Raw genomic sequence first — 8800 nt, 5'->3', positions numbered from 1 at the left:
CCAATTTTGAACCATGCAGTGTTCCCTTGCTCGTTCTGACGACTGCCTCCTGGTCCAAGTATAGGTTTCACATTAGAACGATCAAGTGTTCTGGGATTCCCATTCTTCTCAGACTCAGCCACAGTTTGTTATGATCCACACAGTAAAATGCCTTTGCATTAGGGATTCTAAACTCATTTCTAGGTGTGGTGTGTTTTTTTTTCTTTAATCTTTATGGTGTCTAGGTTTACTGCTTTTGTGCATGGTGTGAGATGTGAATCTTGCTTCTGCAAATGGTTGTCCAATTTTACCAGCACCATTTGTTAATGAGTTGTCATTTCCCCACTTAATTGATTTTCCTTGTCAAAGATCAGATGAGGGAGAGAACAGTTTAATAGTGATATATAATTGGGTATTATGGTTATAACAAGAATCCAGAATGAAGGTTGCATAGTGGGGTGTACTGAAGGTAGGGGGCACTGTATACCAATGAAGGAATTTTTCTTTTCAAAGAGAAGAGAAAACTGGCGGGGAGAGGTGGGGCAGAGAGAAAAATGCAACAATGAATGAGTGGAAATCCAAAATCTCTGTAAATGTTCTTTAAAATTAATTTAAAAAATTATAAAATCTAAAAAAAATCAGTTGATCATTGGTAGATAAGTTGACTTCTAGGATCTAAATTCTATCGATCTATGTGCCTGTCACCATCTTAACTATAATGGTTGTTTCATAAGTTCTGATGTCAGGGAGTGTGATGCCGCCTCCTTTATTTTTTATTTTTCAGTAGTGCTTTGCTTATTTAGATAAAATATGCATAGATTTGTTCTTCCATATTACAGAATCCAGTTCATCTTTCTAAGACAGAAGTTAGACCTGTATAGGTTTGAGGAATAGCAGAATGAGAGTTTGAGAAGACAAGAGCCAACCCAGAGGCAGAAGGGAGGTCCAGCTATAGGGGAAGATGCAGGAAAGCAGCCTGGAGGAGTCAGGTGTCTCCACAAGCAGGAGGCCCAGCCACAGTTAGTCTCTGGGGTCAGGCAGGCAGCTGTTTCACTGACGAGAGATGACCAGAGACAACAGTACCACATGTCCAGCGTCCCAGACACTGTAGGAAAGCCAGAGGCGAGGGCAGCCTCCTCCCGCCCTCCAATCTAAGTCATTTGGTTCCTGACAGAAATAGGTCCATCTGGAGTCAGACCTAATAACAAATACATATCACACACTTACTGAAGAGACGTACCCATGTCCCTGCTTACCTAAGCCTCTTTCCTGTTCTGTCACTTGAGACTCACAGCAGCTAACGTTCATGAAGAGATTTCAACTAGTGCTTTCTCTTCTTATGGGTGATCCCACTAAGTCCCCCAAACATTTGTATGAAATAGAGATTATTAACAGTGGCTGTCAACTGAACAAACCAAGGCACAGAGAGTAAACAATGTGCTGAAAGGATTACAGTCAGGAAGTAACAGGCAAGGTTCTAATCCTGGAAGCCCACAGCCCACATACTTCACGGCTGCTGCCTCCCATCAGAGCCTGGGTTCACAGAAAGGAAAGACAGATGGAACACCCAGGGCAGCACCTGTTGTTTACCTGGTGATCAGTTGAAGGTATTGCTGGTGGTGTTGAAGATGATCAGGTATTGCAGTTGTTGCTGTTAATGTTGTGTTGTTGACCTTGTTGATGATGATGTCGCTTGTGTTATAATTATGTTGATGTTTTCATTGTTGACGTTGCTCCTGCTGTTGTTAATTGTGTTACTGATGATGTAGGTGTTCATGTTGTGGCTTTTCTATTTGATAATGTCATTGATATTGTTCTGCAGTTGTTAATGTTGATGTTATTGTGTCTGTTGTAACTACTATTTTAGTTATTCATGTTGTGAGTGATAGTGTTGGTGTTCATGTAGTTTTTCTATATTGATTAGTGGCACTGTTCTTCTGCAATTGTTAACACTGGCAATGTTGTTCATGTTGTAATTGCTGTTTTAGTTATGGATGCTGTATGATAATGTTGGTGTTTATGCTGTCATCATCATCTCATTGCTATAAAGTCAGAACTGGCTCATAGTAGATTGTCCAAGGGTTTATGTCATACAAAAAAGCCATTGCTCAATCCATCTATAAATACAATGTTGTGAGCAATAGGATAATATCCATACACATACAAGGAAGTCTGGTGAATACCACTATCATTCAAATATGTATGCCAACAATCAGAGCCAAAAGGAGAAAATAGATTATTTCTACCAACTTTTGCAGTCAGAAATCAATTGAACAGGCAACCAGGATGCATTAATAATACTAGCTAAGTGGAATGCAAAAGTTGGGACCAGAGAAGGATCAGTAGTCAGAAAACATGGAGTTAATGACAGAAATGAGGCTAGGAATAGAATTCTGCACAATCAATAATTTAGTCATAGCAAATATGTTTTATAAAAAACAAAAGCAGAATAGACATGGATTTCACCTGATGGTATGCAAATCAAAGAATCTAATTGATTATATCTGTGGAAATAATTGCTGAAGAAGTTCCATAGTAGCAGTGAAAACTAGGACAGGTGCAGATTGCAGAACAAACCATCAACTATTCATATACAAGTTCAAACTAAAACTTGTTGTTGTTGTTGTTGTTGTTATATGCCGCTGAGTCGCCTGTGACTCATAGCAACTCTATGTACAACAGTCCTAAACCCTGCTCTATCATGTGCCAATCTTATTGTCTCTGACACACCTACATCAATCAATCCACCTCACTGAGGGTCTTCCATTCTTGCACTGTCCCTCCACCCTCCCAAGCATGATGTTCCTCTCCAAGGACTGGTCCCTCCTTACAACATGTCCAAAGTATGTCAGACAAAGCTTCAGCATCCTTGCCTCCATGGAACAACCTAATCTCACCTTTGCCAAGACAAACTGTTTGTTCTTCTAGCAGTCCATGGTATAATCAATACTCTTCTCCAGCACCTTAGCTCGAAGGCATCAATTCTCCTTCTATCATACCTAATCATTGTCCAGCTTTCTGAGACATAGCAAGTAATTGCAAAAACTATGGTCTTGATCAGATGCAACTTAGTCTCCAGACTGACATTGTCGCTCTTCAGTACTTTGGAGCTAAAGAAGTTTAAATCAGCAGGAACCAAAATTTGACCTTGAGTCTATCCCACCTGAATTTCAAAAACATCTCAGAAACAGATTTGAGGCCTTGGACACTAATGAATGAAGACCAGTCGAGCTATGAGAAGATATCAAGAATATCATCCATGAAGAATGCAAAAAATCATTACAAAGAAGAAGGAAAAAGGAAAGAGCAAGATGGAGGTCAGAAAAAACTCTAAATATCACACTAGAGCACCAACAAGCCAAAGCAAAAAAAGGAGGAAGTTAAGGAACAGAACAGATGATTTCAAAGGTAAGCTCAGGAAGACAAATCAAAGTACTATAATGAAATGTGCACAGAGCTGGAGTCAGAAAATCAAAAGGGACGAACTCACTTGGCATTTCTTAAGCTGATGGAACTAAAGAACATAGAGAAGCCTTGGATTGCAGTATGCTATGGGCAGAATATTCAATGATTCAGGAAGCATTAAAAGAAGATGACAGGGGTATGCAGAGTAACTGTAAAGAAAAGAATTGGCTGACACGGAACAATTAAAAAGAAAACCACAAAAAAAAAACAATGTATGGTCAAGAAGCAATAGTGATGAAGGAAGAAGTTTAGGCTACTCTGAAGGACTCGGCAAAATCTAAACTCCAGGAACTGATAGAATACCAATTGGCATGTTTCAACAAACAGATACTGCCCTGGATATGCTCACCAGGTTGTGCCAAGAAATCTGGAGGACAACTACCTGGCCAACTGATTGGAAGAGATTCATATTTATTCCCATTCCAAAAAATGGTGACCTGACAGAGTATGAAAATTATTGAACAATATCACTAATATATACACAAACAAAATCCTGCTGAAGATTATAAAAAAACCAAACAACTGAAACAGTACATTGACAGAGAACTACTAGAAATTTAAGTTCGGTTAAGTTCGGTTTAATAGAGGTTCTGGCACTAGAGACATTATTGCCAATGTCAGATGGATCTTGTCCAAAAGCAAAGAGTGTATCAGAGGACTCTCTATCTGTGTTTCATTGACTATGCCAAGGCGTTTGTTTTTGTGGATCTCGGCAAATTGTGGCTAACCTTGATGAGAATGGGAATCCCAGAACACTTGATTGTGCTCATGCAAAACCTATACTTGGACTAGAAATTATCCCTCAGAACAGAGCAAGGAAACACTTGTTCAAAATCAGGAAAGGCGTGTTTCAGGAATGCATCCTGTCTCCATAGCTTTTCAATCTATATGCAGAACACATTATTTGGGAAGCAGAGTTTTATGAGGAAGAATGTGGCATCAGAACTGGAGGAAGACTCATCAACAATCTACATTACGCAGATGACACAACCTTGCTTGCTGAAACTGAGGAGGACCTGAAGCACTTGCTCTAGAAAGTTAAGAATTGTAGTTTACAGTATGAATTAAACCTCAACATCAAGAAAACAAAGATTCTCGGTAGAGGATTTGATACGGATTTACTAATTTGAGTTTAGGTAAGTCTGGTTTCCCGCCCCCCACCCCACCCCCATGGTCCAGAGAAGTGAAGGGCCATGGAACCATCACCCTTGAAATGTGGGGGAATTTAAGAAGGCTTCTGGAGTCTAAGGTGCCATTGTAGCTGTAAGTTGCAGAGCCTTTTATTCGAATCTTGCTTGTATTCGTGTGCAGAATTTGCATAAAGTACAATCATAATAAAAATAAAACAAAGATTCTCACTACTGGGCCACTTGGCAGCACCGTTATAGATGGAGGAGGAGAGATTGAGGTTGTTAATAATTTCAGCTTGGTCAGTTCCACAATCAACACTCTTTGCACCAGCAGTCAGGAAATCAAAAGGCAAATTGCATTGGGAATATCTGCTGTCAGGAACCTCTCCAGCGTACTGAGACTAAGGTGCACCTAATCCAAGCCATGGTCTTCACAATTACTTGCTATGCATCAGAGATCTGGACAGTGACTAAGGATGATAGAAGAAGAATTGATACCTTTGAGTTGTGGAGCTGGAGAAGAATCTTGAACATAACCATGGACCACCAAAAAAAAAACCACAACAACCCCACCCCAATCCATATAGGTCTGTCTTGAAGAGGGTGAAACCAAGTTTCTTCTTGGAGGCTAGGATTTTGAAGCTCTGTCTCTCATTCTTTGGCCACGTGGCCAGGAAGGATCAGTCCTCAGAGAAGGACATCACGCTCAGAAGGGTAGAGGGACAGCTCAACAGAGGAAGACTCCAGATGAGATGGACTGACACAGTAATGGGGGTAATGAGGGTAGATATATTGAAGTCAGTGAGACTGGCTCAGGATAGGGCAGAGTTCAGAGATGTTGTACATAGGGTTGCTATGAGTTGCAGGTGACTCAACAGCACATAACAACAACAACTGCTAATGTCACATAGGAGGAAACTGCTCATCATTCAAAACTGGGAGCTGCTGGTGAATTCAAACTCCAGGAGTGACGTAGCCTTTAGATTAGCAATGCAACTCCCTCCAGACTAGGCCATCAGCGCCCTCATTCACCTTGTAGTTGTTAATATTACTGCCCCTGTTATTATTAATGTTGTTAATGATAATTTTTGTGTTGTAGTTGGTGGTGCCAGTGTTGTTAACATCATAGTTGCTGATGTTTTAGTGACTGATTGTGCTGCTGATGTTGGTCTCATATTGATGTTGTGGTTCCCTGTTGTTGGCATAAGGACGAGGGGCGTCGGCTGGCTTGACTGAGTTTTCCTGTGGAGTCAGAGAATTCACCATCAGTGAATTATTTGGAGGAGCTCCTGCTACCCTCCCTGACTCACAAACTGAAGTAGGACTAACTACCCCTAGAAGGGAGAGGATGCCCACCAGGAACTTAGGGTGCACAGGGAAACCCACACCTGGTTTTAATGTTACTGTTAACAGGACGGGTCTGCACAGTGTGGCTGGACGAATTAAGTGAGAAGAACTACGTATCTACAAGACCATCAGCAACTTCCTGAGATTCCTAGAAATAGCATCAATTGAGCAAACGTCATTCAAACAAACTTATGGATTAAAATTCTCACATGTCAAGCTGTTGAAGAGTAAATGAGCTTTGGTTTAAAAGAAACCTCAATTGTACTTGCAAAATACAAAATTGTGCCTATATTTTTTTGAACTATCATTTTTAACTGATAGAAGATTATATTTAGCCTTTACCCACATGCTCGACCAAAGAGAAAGATGAAAGACTCTAAGAAGGGAACCCTAAGAAGCAGGCATGTGTCTGGAAGAGCATTTCAGGAACCAGACAACTCACATTATTCTCTGCCCATTTTTCATTTTTATTCATGGATTTGTTTGTCTCTCTGAGAATCACCACTTAGAACGCTTGAAAGGTTGGTCCTGAACATAGTTATACATACATTTATTCTTCCTTTTTTTTTCAGTAGTTTTATTTTGGCTTCTTGTCTCTTCACAATTTCATCTCCCCCTTCCCATTCTTTTATTACTGCAGATCCAGAAAAAGTAAAGAAAAGATGATTTATCTTCAAGTCAAGAAACAAGACATTTCACTGAGTTAAGAAGAAAGACCATTGCTCATCTCATGAGCCTTCCTGCATGGTGCCAAAGCTGGAGGCAGAGCCTTCCCTCATCCCAGTCCTCCTACCTTCCTCTGAGCCCTGTACCCTTAGAACTGTAAGCATGGGGTGTCTCCTGTGCTGTCATAACAATCTGTGAGACTTAACCTAACCACGTCCCTCAGTCTCACTGCATTCCTAGTACCCACAGGACAATGGCCATTGGTTTGATGGACTTTCTTCTCTACATTTGTATTTCTAATTCTTTGTTATATTCCTTCCCCCACAAAGATATCAGACCCAAACACATGGGTATTCTGTAAGCAGGGGAAATAGAACAGAAAAGATCTGAAAATAGTAAAGTTAGGGAATTGTTCATTCAAAAAATTAAAGTACCCAAAGTAGTATCAAGTTGTTCAGAATTTATTTCAAGCACTGTTGGCTGACATTTCAGGATTATCTATGGGGAAATTTTCAACTACATGAATTAATTAGGAGGGTTAAACTTTCTTCTTATTGTTGTTGTTAGGTGCTGTCAAGAATGACCCATAATGACCTTGTGAATAACAGATCTGAACTCTGTCATATCCTGTGCCATCCTCACACTTCCTGACACACTAGAGCCCATTACAGCAGTCACCATGACAGTCCACTTGGTCAAGAGTCTTCCTCTTCTTCGCTGACCCTCCACCTTTCTGAGCATCCTGTCCATGTCCAAGGAATAGCCACCCTCCTAGCAACACACCTAAAGCACGTGAGGACAAGCTTTATCATCTTTGCCTCCAAAGAGCACTCCAGCTGCACCTCTCCAAGACATATCTGTTTGTTCTCTTGGCCGTACATGGGATATTCAGTGCCCGTCTCCAACACCACAGCTCAACGATGTCAATTCTGTCATCCTTATTCATTATCCAGCTCTCAGATGCATAGCAAGTGATCAGAAAGGCCATGGCTTGACTCAGACGCACCTTAGTCTTCAAACTCACATCATTAATCCTCAATAATTTTGTGAGTCCCTAATTGCCGACTTTCCCAAAGGGACCCAAAGTAGAATAAAACCCCACCGCCCCTCTGTTATATGTCATACTGAGGTGGCGTGTACTTTTCCATGGTTCTGGAAGCTATGTCACCAATATCCCAAACACCGAGGGGTTGCCCATCATGGGCAGGTTTCAGTGGAGCTTCCAGAGTAAGACCAACTAGGAAGCAAACTGGCCATCTCCTGAAGTGATTGATCAGTGAGCATCTCACAAATAGCGGAATATTTTCTAGCATAGAGCTAGAAAAGGAGCCCTTTTGACTGGAAGACACTCAAAATATGATTGAGGAAGGGCCTGCCTCCTCAAAGGAGAATCTATCTTATTGATATTGTTGTTGTGGTTGTGTGCCACAGAGTCAGAACCGACCCATAGCTGACCCGCCAGCAGGTTCTCAGAGGCAGTTCATCACATGGGAGGAGAGTGCCCGTCCTTCTCGTGTGGAGCAGCTGGTAGCCTCGAACTGTGTGCTTTCACATTACAGCCCTGCTTCTTACCACGCGGCCACCAGAGCTCCCTTAATGATGTGGATACAGTAAAGTTTTCAGCCGGTGTAGGACCTTCATTTGCTAATGTGTAAATAAAAGTGAGATGAAATAGCTGCAAACCACTGTGAATAATTGGAACCAGGGATGTTGGAGAAAGGTGTGTAATGAAGATTACAGCTTACAAAAAGCCCAAGGGGAAATTCTGCTCTACGGTCAGTCATGTGAGTCACTGTGTATCAACGTCAGCTGCACAGCCTTGGAAAGGGGATAGCACTGCTAGTGTCAGAATGATCTTGGCTGAGATAGCAGAGAATACCAGAAAGATGTTTGTGTTTTATCAACTACACAGAGGCATTTGACTACGTAGATATAAATAAATTATGGATAACACTGAGAAGAATGTCGTTCCAGAACACTAACTGTGCTCATGGAAAACCTGCATATAGTTCAAGAGGCAGTCATTCAAAGCCAAACGGAACAAGGGGAGACGGCATGGCTTAAAATCAGGAAAGGTGTCAGTCAGGTTCTACCTTTCCCCATGCCCATTCATTCTGTGTGACGAACAAGCCGTTCAAGAAGTTGGACTGTAAGGAAAAGGAAGTAGCACTGGGATAGCAGGGAGATAGACCAACAACCCACAGTATCCTACA

The sequence above is a fragment of the Elephantulus edwardii genome, unplaced genomic scaffold, assembly GCF_000299155.1.
Source record: "Elephantulus edwardii isolate Elephantulus edwardi_28Jun2011 unplaced genomic scaffold, EleEdw1.0 scaffold00024, whole genome shotgun sequence".
NCBI classification, from domain to species: domain Eukaryota; kingdom Metazoa; phylum Chordata; class Mammalia; order Macroscelidea; family Macroscelididae; genus Elephantulus; species Elephantulus edwardii.
Note: the sequence above shows the minus strand (reverse complement) of the source record.